The sequence below is a fragment of the Hevea brasiliensis genome, chromosome 17 (assembly GCF_030052815.1).
Source record: "Hevea brasiliensis isolate MT/VB/25A 57/8 chromosome 17, ASM3005281v1, whole genome shotgun sequence".
Classification (NCBI taxonomy): domain Eukaryota; kingdom Viridiplantae; phylum Streptophyta; class Magnoliopsida; order Malpighiales; family Euphorbiaceae; genus Hevea; species Hevea brasiliensis.
In genome coordinates, this window is record NC_079509.1 from 50,598,618 (window position 1) to 50,614,446 (window position 15,829).

At 20.9% G+C, this 15,829-nt stretch overlaps 1 protein-coding gene across 4 annotated transcripts in view; it reads right to left on the reverse strand.

Moving 5' to 3' along the window:
- LOC110647816 (calcium-transporting ATPase 8, plasma membrane-type) overlaps window positions 1-15,434 on the reverse strand; it is a 43,002-nt gene extending 27,568 nt beyond the window's left edge. The window contains exons 1-3 of one of the 4 annotated variants that reach the window (XM_058139802.1): window positions 15,265-15,434; window positions 15,068-15,145; window positions 2,324-2,365 (exon numbers count right to left, since the gene is read on the reverse strand). The gene's annotated coding sequence lies outside the window, so the exon portion shown is untranslated. Of the gene's footprint in view, window positions 1-2,323; window positions 2,659-2,836; window positions 2,886-15,067; window positions 15,146-15,264 lie in introns of those variants that run through there. The other 3 variants (XM_058139804.1, XM_058139803.1, XM_058139805.1) reach the window with 3 other exon arrangements.
- Window positions 15,435-15,829: the final 395 nt, after the last annotated feature.

Consider the following 15,829-nt stretch of genomic DNA (forward strand, 5'->3'; position numbering starts at 1 on the left):
CTTTTTTTTAAATAATTTAAATGATTTTAAAAAAAATAATAAAAGGGTTTGCTACGCGAATACGAAAGGCACTAAAATTTAATTATCGCCAGGGGTCCCACCGCCCGAAATTTAAGAAAAGAAAAGGTTGCGGATTTGATGGCACGTCATAGGCGCGATAGGCGCGATATGGACGTCCAGAGAAGGACACTTTCCTACTTAAATAACATATTTTTTAATTGAATTTTAATAACCCTTTTTATTACTTAATTATTAAGAACAAATTAATATGATTTATTTAAAAAAGAAATAACAAAAATATTTTATATTTATTAATATTATAAATAAGTGAAAACGTTTAATTTGTTTTTCCAATTCATATAATAGCAATATATTTCATAAAAAAATAGCAATAAATTTAAGTGTGTTTTTTATTATTTAAAATTATAATAAATCTTATAATTTAATTTAAATTAATAAAATTATAACAAATTTGTAAAGTTTGTAATTTTTTAAATTTTGATAACCATAATTTTACAATGGATAATAATAATAATAATAATAATAATAATAATAATAATCCATTACTCTACCGAACAATCAAAGTGTATGAATGTTTGGTATGATTGTTGCCAAAATCATAAAACAAATGTATAATATATTTAATTTTATAGTTTAGACTTATAGCTTTCAAAAAATTTGTATATATTATTGGATGATACCCTTTAACCACTAAAATTTTCATCCCAGATTGAAATTGGAGGTGCTTATTATTTATTTTTTAATAATTTATAATCTAAATAAATTAAATTAGAATTTAATTATTTTAAAATTATGTGATTCAGTTTAAAAAATATACATATATAATTAAATTTAGCTACTAAATTTAACAAATTAAATTAAATTAAATCATAATTTAAGGGTCTACTCAGCAGTGTTATCAACTATAGTTAGAAAAAACATTTTTTTTTGAAATATTTTAATCAGAGAGCATTAAAAATTAAATTTAATAAATTTTAATTATTAAAACATTAAAATAATAAAATAATGATAAAAAAAATATATTTAATAAGTAAATCTCACTATATATTTTATATTTTAAATTAAAGATAGAAAAAAATATTATATTTATGAGATGGGGAAGTATTTTAAAAACCCATAGCTTACCTCATTCGCTAAAAAGGCTATCATCAGTAGGGATAGGAAATTTTAAATTATTTATACCATAAATATTAAAGCAATAAAATTAAAATTGAGACTAACATCATACTACGAATTTATGAATCAACCCTTCTTTTCCAAAAGAAAAATGGAAAAAAGAACTTATGAGTGACTTCTTTTCTTGCAAACAGCAATGTGTTACCTTAATTTGAATGTGACATATTGGCTTTAATTCAAGCATCAAAAATGAGATATGAATGTTGAGATATTGGTTGTAACATTAATTAATTATGCTTTTGGGCTTGTCATTTTTTGTGTCAAAAATGCTTTTCAGATCAAAGGTCATTTCCACATTTAATTTCATGTCAAATTTGATTAATCAATCCTCAAATAAAAATGGGGATTGAAAATTTTTTTAAGAGTTATCCATTTGATCTGCATAGTTTTGATCTGTGTTTTGAAAAATTAAGTTCTTTAATTCTTTTGAAAAAAGAAAAAACTGTTATTCAATCTGTTTTAATCTTAATATTTTTATTATTAACTATTCATACTATTTAAAGGATGTCTGTTTGGCTTATAAAAATGAGTTTATAAATATTTAAAATTTTAAATAATTATATATTTAGTTAAAATATTTATATATTCAATAAAAAATAATTTATCAGTATATTTATTAATAAAATAGCGATTTATAATAAAATTTTTAAATTTAAATAATAATAATATAATAAAACTTTATTAAATTAACTTATAAGCACATAGTTTGTAAGTACTAAAATAAAAATTTAAGTTTCCAATTTACTTTTTTAGCTTATGAATTTAATTTATAAGCTCAAAATTATTATAAATAAATAGGTCAGTTTACATTTTAAGATCTTATAAGTTGCTTTGATCGATTTATAACTTAAGATAAACAACTTCTTAATCCCTCCGATCAAGGTTGAAATAAGTTTATTAACATTTGCAACAGAAAGATTAAAGAGTTTGGTTTGTTAAAATATAAGAATGTTTTAACTGAATTTAAAAAAAGGAATAAATAATTAATTTTGACGAACTACAAGAACATAAGGAGGAAAATGGTTTTGAAATGCAATGTTTTGTTGGTGCTAAAGGCTGAAGCAGATGATAAATAATGATAATTCTTGCAATAAACAAACAAAGGATCAAGAAAAGCACTACATACCTGGAAAAACCTGGAACTGATTCTTGAGATCTCTAGTTTTCTCTGCACCACCAATATTCAAGAATGAAAATTTTGTAACTTCAATCTCCAATGCAACGTTTTCCTTGTATATATGTATATATTATCTAATGACGATTACTTCAGTGGCATGACAAATCCTGATTTTAAAATCAGGATTCGAAGCTCACTAACTGATATTTAAGTATACCTTGAAGCAATATAAACTAGAACACAAGACTCAGCACAGAGAAACAACAAAAAAAAATTGCAGAAATCAGCAAACAGGATCAAGGTTGCAAAAGCAGGAAGTCAACAATTTCCCCAAATAGGAAAAAAAAAAGATGGGAGATGAAGGAATGAACTAAGAATTCTTGGGCTTTTACATATACACATGATTTCGAATTGTTTGCTTGAAGCTTGGAATCGCTTCCAAAACAATTTTGAGTAACGAATCAAAAGTAGGTAAGACAGATTTGCTTTGCCACTTTTAAAACTTAGTAGTACAAATTGCACCTTTTTTCTCCCTTTTCTTCTTCTCCTCCTTTGCTCGTCGCACAAGTTTTATCCTATCTCTTTTGGCAGAGAGTCTTAGCTGCTTGGGAGGTGAGAAATTATATACCGGAATGGCAAACCCATGTATTTATAGTGAGTATCAAAAAATTTTAATCACTAGTCAGTTTTTTTTTTATTTCATTTTTTTAATAATTTTTGCTTAAACTTAATTTATCACGAAACAATATATAATATGTATAATAAGATCTATCTATTAAATATATAAATTTTATATATTTATATTTTAAATTTATAATAGAGTAAAATTTAGAAAATAAATTTTTTTTTTTAATTTCTGTATTTATATATTTGTCCATCTCTTATTCTCTGCCATTCTATGTAAGGTGGTTGCGGAGAAGAGGGAGGGGGAGGGGGGAAGGGAACTAGGGGGAGCCTTAGCCCCAACCTTTTTAAAATTTTCACATACATATATATATATTATTGAGAAAAAATTATTTTATTTTAACCAAAATTATTTTATTTTAACTTATTTTTTCAAAATATATAAAAAATAAGAAATATATAGGGAATAAGTGTAGTTAAATAAAATATTAAATTAATTTTATATGTAATGTTGGACCCTCAAAAATAATCCTCCCCTAGGTACTGACCTGGTTTTGTCGTTTTACTATATAATTTCTTGAGGTGAGGTAGAATTTAAATTCTATAAAGCCTCCATAGATATATGTGGTATGGAAAATTGTTGTTTATATTTGGTTTATTATAGACTCAAAGTATAACATAATATGTAAGGTGTATTTAATATAAAATTGAGTTTGTATAAGAATGAGTTTTATAATTATTACATTAAATATTTATATTAAAATTTATATAAAATAATTAAAGTATATATTTAATTTATGAATTTAAATATAAATATTTGATCTAATAAATTTAGATACCGTAAATTTTATGTAAGAATTTAGTATAATATTTTGATATCAACCCATTTTTATTTCTTTGAATAATATAATTTATACAATGAAATTATAATCAAAATTATTGTACTTTAATACTTATATTTGTTATTGAAATTTTGTTATAATTTTTTAATAAATAAAAATTCTTATAATTCAATATTTAGTGTTATAATCACCAATAAAGTTGTTGAGTTTAGTTCTAAAAAAAATCCAATTAAATTGATGTTCATGTGACAACACTAATATATATTTAAATTGACTATTTACAAATTAAAATAAATAATTAAATATTTAATAAAATTATTTAAATTTAATTTTTAAATAATTTAAATGTTTAATTAAAATATGTTTAAAAGAAACTTAACTTGCCAAAATAATCAAAAGGGATATATTATTGAGTGTTGTGGTGATTGAAATGAGAATAATATTAATATTTTTAAAAATTATAAAGATAATATAATATTTTATTTAATTAAATAATAATTTTAAAATAAATAAATAAGTCATAAATAAATATAATAATTTATTTATGAATAGATTTAATTAATTTATGAGTCAAATTAAATACTGATTAACTAATTAAAATATTTATCTAAAAAAATTTAAAAAGTTTATTTGTAATGCCAGCTTGTTGCTGGCGCCACATCAAAGCTTAAAAATTTAAACATTGTATAATATCTTGCCTACACAAAGTATATATTTTCCAAAAGGACCTTATATTGTCTGAAGTTGTTGGAAATTCTATGGTTACTTTATTAAAATCAAAATACATGTGATTTTGTCTTTTCCCTTTTTTTTTTCACCTTTCCTTTTTTTTTTTTCTTTCCTTTTTTATAATTCTTCCTTTGTCAGTTATCGAAAACTATTGATTTTTATTTATTTTATCACTTTTTATTATTTTTTAATAAATTCTCATGTCTTCTTTCCTTTAAAGTAGATTTGGATTTTTCTTTTTTTATTTGTATCCATTATGAATAAATACGAAAATCTCTTTCTAATATTGAGTCTTGTTCTCTCTATTATTAGAGTTTTATTTTCTCCTTTTATCAGAGTTCTTTTTTTTTAATAAATTTTTTAGCAGTTCGAAATATAATGTGAATTATTGATTTCATTTGGTTTGAGACTTTGAATCTTTTAATGTAGGTAATGACCATCATATTAATGAAATATGATAATATAGCCTATTCCTTCATTGATGTTCGATGATAGTACAACTTGTTCCTCTATTGATGTTCAGTGGTTTAATCTTTTTTATAGACTATAGAAATAATAAGTTTCCAAACATGAATATTGCAAAAGTTTTCTTTAGTCATCCAGAATTAAAAAAAAAAAAAAAATAGTTACTATTTGAAAGATTATTATGATCTACTCAGATCATCTCTTAATAGAAAATTTTAATTGTTTATGTTTATATTTTTTCTCTTATAAGAAAAATTATGTTGTTCTTTTCTTATGATATGTGGTTAACCCTAATTTCCACTTGTAAGATCTCCTTCCCTGGTTAGTCAAAATTAAATTATTTTCCCCTTCTCTAAGTCATTTTTCAAACTAAAGCAAAAGTTTTGGAAACACAAATTTTTATCAATTGTTAGATTGATTAAGTGGCTCCACCTATATTTATGAATTCTTTTAGGTAGAGCTCATCCATCAACAAATATACAAATTTGTTTATTAAACTTTTGAACACAATAAATGGTGTTGAAGTCGTCTCTAGAGCTATAAGATATCGAGTTTAAGAGTTTTTTTTTTTTCTTGAAAATAACTTATATATGAAAAATATTTTATATGAAAATTGTTTTCTAAGAAATTGTTTTCATGAAGATAATTTTTATTATTTGGTTGTAATGTTAAACTAATAGTATATGTTTATATAATGCATATATAAATATTTTTATATTTTATGAAGATTATCAAAATCTAAAAATTTATTCTTTTTTCAAAAGAGGAAGTCATTTTCCTTGAAAATGACTTAATTTTTCTTTTAATTAGAAAAAATATTTTCCATTTAATTTTTTTTATTAGAAAAATTATTTTCCATTGATCCATTTTCTAAGCACACCAAACACTAAAAAATATGAAAAATATTTTCTAATAATTTTTTTTTTGCAAAATAAATTAGAGTGTAAATCTAAATGAGAGTTAATTGTACCAAAAAAAAAAAATGTTTTCTCCCCTTGGTGGAGTTTTTTTTTTTTAGTATTTAAGTGAGCTTTTTAGCAGTTTAAAATATAATATAGATAATTTTTTTTTTGATAAATTTTAACAACCGTCCCTAAACTTATCTAGTATAATATTATAGTTATTCAACTTAAAAATATAACATAAAACCTCCTTTAACTTTCAAATTTTGTACAGTAAAATCCCTTTAACCTCTAATTATCAGTTTTTCAGTTAGACGCTGACCTGAATAGTTATAGCGTAGAGCTTAATTAATATTTCTCTTCTCTCTCTCAAGTTATGTGTAAATTGAATCTTTTTTCTCATTATAAACAGAATGATTTTTCAAGTGTAGAGATAATAATTTTACAATTCGAATAAGAGAGGAGAGAGAAATGTTGACTAAGAGCCATGCGGGAGCTGTTCATATTAGTTTTCAACTGAAAAATCAATAATTAAAAGTTAGAGAGATTTTACTGTGTAAAATTTAAAAATTTAGGGGGTTTTATGTTACGTTTTAAAGTTTAAGAACTGTAGTGTTACAACCATATAAGTTCAGGGATAGTTATTGAAATTTAACAATTTTTTTTTTTATTGGAGACTTTGAATCTTTTCGTACATGTAATAATCTTTTATCAATAGAAGTCTAATAATGTGGCATGTTCCTCTAATCAGTGGTTTAATCTTTTTTGCGAGCCACATAGTTAACAAGTTGCAGTATTATAGAAGATTTCTTTGATCATCCAAAATAAAAAAGGCCAATTACCACTCATAAGATTATTATAGTCTACTTAGATCATCTCTAAATAAAAGATTTTAATTGTGTACAATTGTATTATTTTTTTATTTACTTTTTAATATTGAGAGAAAATAAAATTTGCCCAAATTTAATTCGCTCTAAAATTTTCTTTTCCTTTTTATTTTATTCCCAACAAAAAGTAAAATAATAGAAAATAAAAAGTTATTTTCATCGGAAATGGTCATTTCCCCTTGTTTTCTATCAATCTAAATACAGCGAAAATTTATTAAAATTAAAATAATAATAATAAATTATTATTTCTTTTCAAAGAGATAATGTTGGATTATAAAAACCATTGAATTTTTCAATGCATGATGTGATGCTAATAAAATAGAAGATATATATTATTGACATAATAATTTTTAACTATTGGGTGCATTTTATATTATAATTTTTCATAATTTAAATTAAATACTTAATTGTTAAAATTACTATTTTAATAAAATCTTTATATCAATCTTTATGTAGATAATCTAATTTTTCCAAAAACATTTATCTTTTTCTTCTCGTTTTGTAACATTATTATAAAGTAAATTATTTAAGGCACATAATATGTAAATAAGATTTTAATCAATATTTTTATAAAGTAAATATTAATTTAAGCTTTTAATAAAATTATTTTTACTAAAAAAAAGTAAACATTTTGACAATTAACTTGAAAAAATTAATTAATTCATGTTACACAACCCTTGGTGCATCTAAATGTTAATTCAAGAATAAAAATGAAAATTAAAAAAAATGATATAAATTATTGTATAAAATAAAAAAAAAAGAAAAAAAAATTAAAATTATAAAATTAAATGTGTTGTTCTTATCGTTAAAATAGTTCTATAAGGGCACAGGAGTAAATAGAGCGAAAAGGATTTTCCATTATATGAAAAATAAAAACCATTCACCATTTGAGATTTTGAGAAGACTTAAATCCTGATTGGTATTGAGTTCAGAGTCTGTAACTGTTTTTTTGAATAAAAGTACCATTTTATATGCTGTTGAAAAAAGCTGTTTGAAAAAGCTGTTTTATTATTTTAGTGTTCTTATGACTAAAATTGATCAAATTTAATTTTTAATTATTTTATAATACTCTTTAACTAGTATATTTAAAAGAGTAATTTTCTTAACAGTAGTTTCAACAGTAATGCCAAACAGGTCCTTACTCTTTTGAGAATAAAGTACGATAAAAGTTACAAGTTGTATTCATAACGAGTGTTATTGTCTATTGTTGGTCTTTGGTCGAGGGGCCTAAAAGGTTATCAAATTTTATTAAAATGATTTTAGAAGATATCAAGTTTGGATTTAAAAAATAATATTTAAATTGTGATCGAATATTATGTGCCTATTATTTAAATTAATTTCTATAATTAATTAATTAATTATAAATTATATATATTTAAATAATATTTATAATTTTTTTATATTATATTTTAAATAAATGTAGTTTAAACATTTAGAGAATATTAAATTTTTACAATATAAATTATTAATAAAAATATATTTCCATATAAATTATTAATTAAATTATTTGAAATTAAATGAGTTACAATATTATTTGGATACTATTAATTAGGCTTAAAATGAATTTAAATAGTTTAAAATCAATTTTAATTGAATTTGAAATGAATTGAAATATTAAAAATATAAATTCAATTTAAATTTAAAATAAAGTAATTATTACCAATATCTTAATTGTTGCTATCCCTTTAATTTAGGTCTTCACTTTGCCAGCTAGAAATAATTCTGATTTCTAGGTTGGAAGGCATAACACTTAATTTGGCTGAGCTAAGTTTGAGTTCCCCAACCCCTTGCCTAATGGCCATAAAAATCTATTAAATCATCACTTTAATAATTAATTTTAGCCATGATCATTCAAGATTTTATAGAATTTTAGCTAAAAAATCTTTTTTTTAATCTTTTCTGTTTCCTTTCTTTAATTTTTTTTTTTTTTTTGCTATTGGTGAATATTTTCACCATTAGTAATCCTTCTTTTTTTTTATTTTTTAAATAATTTTAAAATTTTAATAAAATTTTAGATAAATTTTAGTAATATAATATTAATTAAATTGAAATTCAAATTCTGCGGTGATTTTTATTGTCTTTCTATCCCATTTCACACTTTATTCTCCGAGCAAATAAATTCGAATTGTCAGGTAATTATCACACACGATCACTCAATTTTATGAATTTTTTATAAAATTCACTAAATTTTAATTTCTTTCATAAAAATCATTGAATTTTAATTTAATTTCATAAAAATCACTGTAATTAAAAATTATAGATTTTCAGGTTAATTTATCGACTTTTCAACTATTTTACAAATAAAATTATCTAACTACTGATTACTAATAAGAATAAAATAGAAAAAAAAAAGGCAAGAATTTGATGACGAGGGAGGTAGAGGGATGTGTTTTATTCATCCCATTTTCTTTTTTTTTTTTTGAAGAAATTAATAAAATAATATAATTTTATTTGTAAAATTATTGACAAATTAATAAAATTATTGACAAATCAATAAATTAATATGAAAATATTTAATTTTTAATCATAATTTCTTTTATGAAATTAAATTAAAATTTAATAATTTTTATAAAAAAAATTAAAATTTAATAATTTTTATAAAAATACTCATAAAATTAAGTGATTATATATAATATTTATCCTCAAATTACATAAAAATAGAGAGTACTAGTTAGCTACTAGCAAGTTATCCAAAAGCAAAATGAATGGAATTTTTGCTTTCCAATTTCCAAGAGAAAAGCACTTGCTGAAAATAAAAGAAAGTAAAGAAGAGATATTTTTTTCATATAGATTCGATCAAATTTTATTAAAATATTTTTCTATTTAAATTAAAGAGATTAAAAATTGAGAATTTAAGTCTAGTGCTTTATTATATAAGTAATATTTTTTTAGTCACTAGATGAAGTTATACTAAATTTAATAAATCCAAAAGCAAAATGAATGGAATTTTTGCTTTCCAATTTCCAAGAGAAAAGCACTTGCTGAAAATAAAAGAAAGTAAAGATATTTTTTTATATAAATTCGATCAAATTTTATTAAAATATTTTTTTATTTAAATTAAAGAGATTAAAAATTGAGAATTTAAGTCTAGTGCTTCATTATATAAGTAATATTTTTTTAGTCACTAGATGAAGTTATACTAAATTTATTAAAATGATTTCAAATAAAATATAACAAAGTTTGAAACGATTTCAAATTTAAAATATAATAATTAAATTATAATTAAATTTTATTTGTTAGTATTTGTTATCTAAATTTATTTATAAAAATAATTAATTAAATATAAATTTTATATTTTTATAATAATGTTTATAAATTTTTAATATTATATTTTAAATAGATAAAATTTCAATGTTTTACGGAAATATTAATTTTAAAATATAAATTATTAATAAAAATATATATTTTTATATTGATTATTAAATAAATTATATGAAATTAAATGGATCAGAATATTACTTGAATATTAATAATTAAATTTAAAATAAATTTAAAGATTTTAAATGAATAATTGAATTTTAAATAAATTTAAATATTAAAAATACTAATTAAATTTAAATTTAAATAAAGTGATGCTTGTAAAATCTTTTAACTTTTGTCGCCCCATCGTTTTCACTCTCTCAACTATAAACAGTTGCAACTTCTTAGCAGAAGGCATCAACGTTTGATTTATTAGATATTTGTCTTAATTTGTAAGTTATAAATTCATTAATTTTTTTTATTTATAATAATTTTTAAATTTATAAGTTAAGTTTATAAATTAAAATAATAAATTAAATAATTTAATTTTTTATTTTGATAGTTATAACTCCTGTATTTATAAATTAATTTAATAAAATATTATATTATATTATTCTCAATTAATTTTTAAAATTTTATTATAAATTTTATTTAATATATTTTTTAATAATTTTAATAATAAATATATTTATAAACTAATTTTTTATAAAAAATATTAATTATTTATCAATTACTTATAATAACTTTAATGAAACATGTAACTGATTAAAATTTTAAATACTTATAATTTTAAATTAACTTCCCAGCTGATTGAGCTTAACTTCAAGCTTGGATTATTGATTTTCAAATGAATTGCTCTCTGTTCACAAGATTTATAGGCCAACGAAAATTAAATAATTTTATTATTATTTTAATTTAATGTTGGAATTTTACTTAAATATGCATTAATTGTGATTTTATACGTTTGAAATTTATTTTCATCCTAATCTATATTTATAATTATCTCTATAATATATCAAATAAAATATTATAATTAATCACATTTTAAAAAAATATTTATATGAAAAACTATGTTTAGGAGTAGTTTTTGTGTTACTCAGTGAGTCTTGAGTGTTAATTAGCCGTAAAGTTAGATACTATTGCTATTTTAATTTATGCAATTATTAAAAGTTTTATAAGAAAATCAAATAATTATAAAGTAAGATTTTCATAAGTTGAGTAATTTTTATAGTTAGTCTTTAAATTTTATTTTATATTTTACTTTTATTTTTTAATTTTAATTTATTATTAAAAAATTTTTTAATTTTAATTTATTATTAAAAACATTTTAAATTATAATTTTATTTCACTGAAAATTTCTCTAACTCATAATTGCATATTTTCTAATTAATAAAGTCTCAAAATTACACTATCATATTTATAGATATAATTTTAATATTTTTTTATTAAGGGTAAATCTTTATTTTTTTTAGAAAATATATCATTATGGCGATATTAATATTTTTATATTAAGTTTATATAGAGATTAAAATGATTGATATTTTTTTAGTGTGAAAAAAAGATAAGAAAGTAATTTTATTATTTTTTAAATTAAAAATTTGTTATAATATATTAAAAAAATTTATAAAATAAGATTAAAATTGAAAAATATTTTAATAATAAATTAAAGTTAAGGAATAAAATTAAGAATAAACTATAAAAGTTATCACAAAATTCAAAAGTTTTGTTAAGTTTATACGGTTCAAAATCATAAAATTTTAAATAGTATAAAAAAAAAATTTTTTTGCAATTTTTTTTTTTAAGAATCCACAGTAATCTTTTAATTTAAAAAAAAAAAGGAAGAATTATTATAAGATTTTGGGGTGGTGGGCCCTCTCTATTGTTAATAAGTCAGTCACACAGTTGAGCTAAATAAAGTTATGTTGACTGACTTTCGCCTCTTGTTGGGTGATAGAGAAAAAAATTTTAAATTCCAACATTAATTAAAATTAAATTAAGGCAACCAAATATATAAAATATTTCATAATTATAAAAAAATTTTAAAATATAATAATTTTATTAGATAAATTTTAATAATTATCTCTAAAGTTATATTATTATAATATTATAATCTTTCAACCTTAAAATATAATATATAAAACTCCTTAAACTTTTAAATTTTACATAATAAAATTCCTCTAACTTTTAATTATTAATATTTCAATTAGAAATTGACGTGAACAGCTCTCACATAATGCTTAATTAATATTTTTCTCTTCTCTTTTATATAAAATGTAAAATTATTCTTTTTACACGTGAAAATTTATTACGTAATGATTCAATTTACACATGACTCAAGAGAGAAAAGAAAAATATTGACTAAATTCCATGCTGAAACTGTCTAGGTCAGTATCTATTAAAGATTGTAATGTTATAACTAAATAAGTTCACGAACGATTACCAAAATTTATTCCAATTTTATTATTACTATGAATTATAATGCATTTTATACGAGTTTCATAATAATTAATAATATTTATAAATTTATATAATTACATGTTGGGTAAAGGAATTATTTAATTTAATTATTGAATATAGTTGATAATTAATAATCATCTAAATAATTGAATTAATGTATTTAATAAAGTAAAAAATAATAATTAATAGCTAATAAATTATTGATAAATATTTAAATTAAATTATTTACTTTTATTATTCGATAAAAATAACCTTAAGTTGGTGTTATTATTGCCCAACGGTTTTTTTTTTAAATAATATTTTTGTTAAGCATGTCTACTCCATTTTATAAACCTAACATCTAATTCTCGCCCTCTTTCCACGCGGATTGTTTTTTTTTTTCCTTTTCAATTTAGAATGTTAAAGTGTTTGGTATACTGCAACTTTATTAAATTATTCTTTTAATTTTTATTAATAAATAAAATACAAAATATTTATATATTATGAAATATAAAACTTAAAATTATAAGATTTTTCCTTTGTAAATAATAATTGCTGTATTATTTTATAACTTTATTTTTAGATTATTTAATTATTATTTATATATTTTGATAATAAAATAAATAATATAATAATTAGTAATTATATATTTATTTTAATAATACAATATAATAAATAATTAATTATATACTTAATTCTATAGTAAAATCAATTTTATATATATATATATATATATATATATATATAAACCTTTATTAATTATCTTACTTATCAACAATAACACTTAAATAAAATTTTATTAAACAATTTAATTTAAATAAGTTATTATCAATTATTGTTAGTAATTTGCTATTCAATAGCTAACCCAAACAGGTCATTCAGCCATTGATGTGTGTTTATAAAAAAAAAAAATTTATAAATACTTTTATTATTGAAATGACTAAAAAATATATTAAATGAAATTTATGATAAAATTTTAAAAATTAAATAAAAATAATATAGTAAAATATATAATCAAATTAATTTATAGCTGTTGATGTATTTGACGAAAAAAATAGCTTATAAACACATTTATTATTAAAATGACTGAAAATAATATTAAATAAAATATGTGGTTAAATTTTAAAAATTAAATAAGGATAATATGATAAAATATTTTATTAAACTAACTTATAATTATAGTGCTTATAAACATCAAAATGAAAATCTGGTCTCATCAATTTATCTTTTTTAGTTTATAAACTCAGTTTATATGAAAAAAAAAAAGTTAAATAAAATATAAACATATTTTTTTATAAGCTAATTTAACAAGTTTATAAATTAAGACAAACATTCTTTATATATCTATATATAATGATTACACCGAATAAATTTTCTGGCTGCAGGCTTCAAGGAGAATTAATATATATAGTTTTACCCTTTAATTATAGAGAAATTATTTCTGAATCCGTGACTTTATGATTATAAATAGAATAACTTTACCGTTACTCCAAAGCCAACTATATCGATTAGAATCAAGTAAAGATAAATATAATAACTTTACCGTTACTTCAAAGCCAACTCTATCGATTAGAATCAAATAAAGAGAGAGAGAGGAAAAAAAAAAAAACGGTTTCCCTATTTTATATATATATTTATAATTTTTATGGATTTGATATAGTGCATTAGTATGTTTCAACTGTAAAAATACCATTTTTTCCTATCTCTACTTTGTATCTCATCATTTTCATCCTCCACCTCCTATCTTGTCCCTTTAGTTTCTTCTTGACCTATTCCCATGTCTCTATCAAATTTGAAAACTGATAAAAACCTGTAGAACTAAAGGAAATTTTGTGGAACCGCCTTGTTAATATTCTACAATGGTTTGAGATAGATTGATGTGTCTCTTATAAGAATTTGAGCACTCTTCCTCCTTATACTAATTTTTTGATTGTGTTAAGCCTAACCCTCTTTCTTAAGATAATATCAAAGCTCTCTATAGATATTTGATGTTATAGGTGTCTGATTCTAAGCGTGAGGGAGTATGTTAATAACTCATATTGATTTAGGATAGGGTAATGTATCCCTTATAAGACCTTTGACACCCCTTTATTTAAGCTAATTTTTTTAGAATAAGTTAGACCTAACTCATTTTCTTAATAATCTTCCCTCTCCTAGAAACATCAATGCAATAGACATTATTTCTTCTGGTAATTTATTTATTTATTTTTATTGCTGAAATAGCTTATTTGTTTTCAATTTTTTTAAAATATTAATTATTTATTGTGTTTTTTATTTAAAATAAGATAGTTAATTGATAGCGGCATTCAGTATTTTTTTATGTTTTGATTGATTGAAATTAAACTGGTTTATTGAGTGAACCAATTAAATTTACTGATTTTTTTTCTTTAAAAAAAATTGGCAATTCAACAATCAATTCTGAAATCAATAATATAAATTCGAGTTGAAATTCTTGCTCATAGTTTAATCAATGCAATGGAAAGGTAATCTGATTCCTTTTGTGTTGGGCAAGTAGTTGTAGAAAAAGAGGTAAAGAAAGATTGCCAAAGTAAAAAAAAAAAAAGGAAAGTAAAATAATGCCAATATATTCTGATTCTGATATGAAAAGTATATAATACATTGCCTTACCTGGAACGAAGAGATTCTGCTTTAGATGTCTGCCCTTTTCTTTCAATGGAGAGAAGATTGAATATAGATATATTATCACTGCATGGAACATCTCATACTTATGAATTCTTAAGAAAATCGATATACATAGTTTTACAATTTAACTTTTTTCGTGACTCATTCATGTGATTTACAAGTAATAAAATAGAACAATTTACCTTTGCATATCTATGTCACCCTCATATATTATTTGCTTATGTAGCAGAAATGTCAAAAAGTGAAGAGAAGAGGAAAATGGCATCAGAATCAGAAAGAAAGGAAGAAAAATTTTGATTCCCTCCCATGTATTCACACCCTGCTAGCTGCTTTTGCTTCTTTATAAATGATAATTGGTAACTTTCTGGTGGGGCAGCAGAATCCTTGGATTCGATAATGGTTATAGGAGAAGTGAAACAACACCTTCCAACAGCACATCAAGAAATTTCTAGGAAATTGCTTGCTGGGACATCATAATCATTCCCTTCCCCCCCACCAAAAAAAAAAAAAAGGAAAATAAATCTTGCTTTCAGATAAATTTCAAAAATTATCTCTAAATTTTGGAAATTATAATAAAATTATTCCTAAACTTAAAAATAATATATAAAATCCTCTAAATTTAAAAGTTTTACATAATAAAATCTTTCTAATTTTCAATAACTGATTTATGTAATCTAGAATAATAGCGATGTGAATAATTCTCTCTTTTATATAATAGTAATAAAATCATTTATGATTTTCTTTACA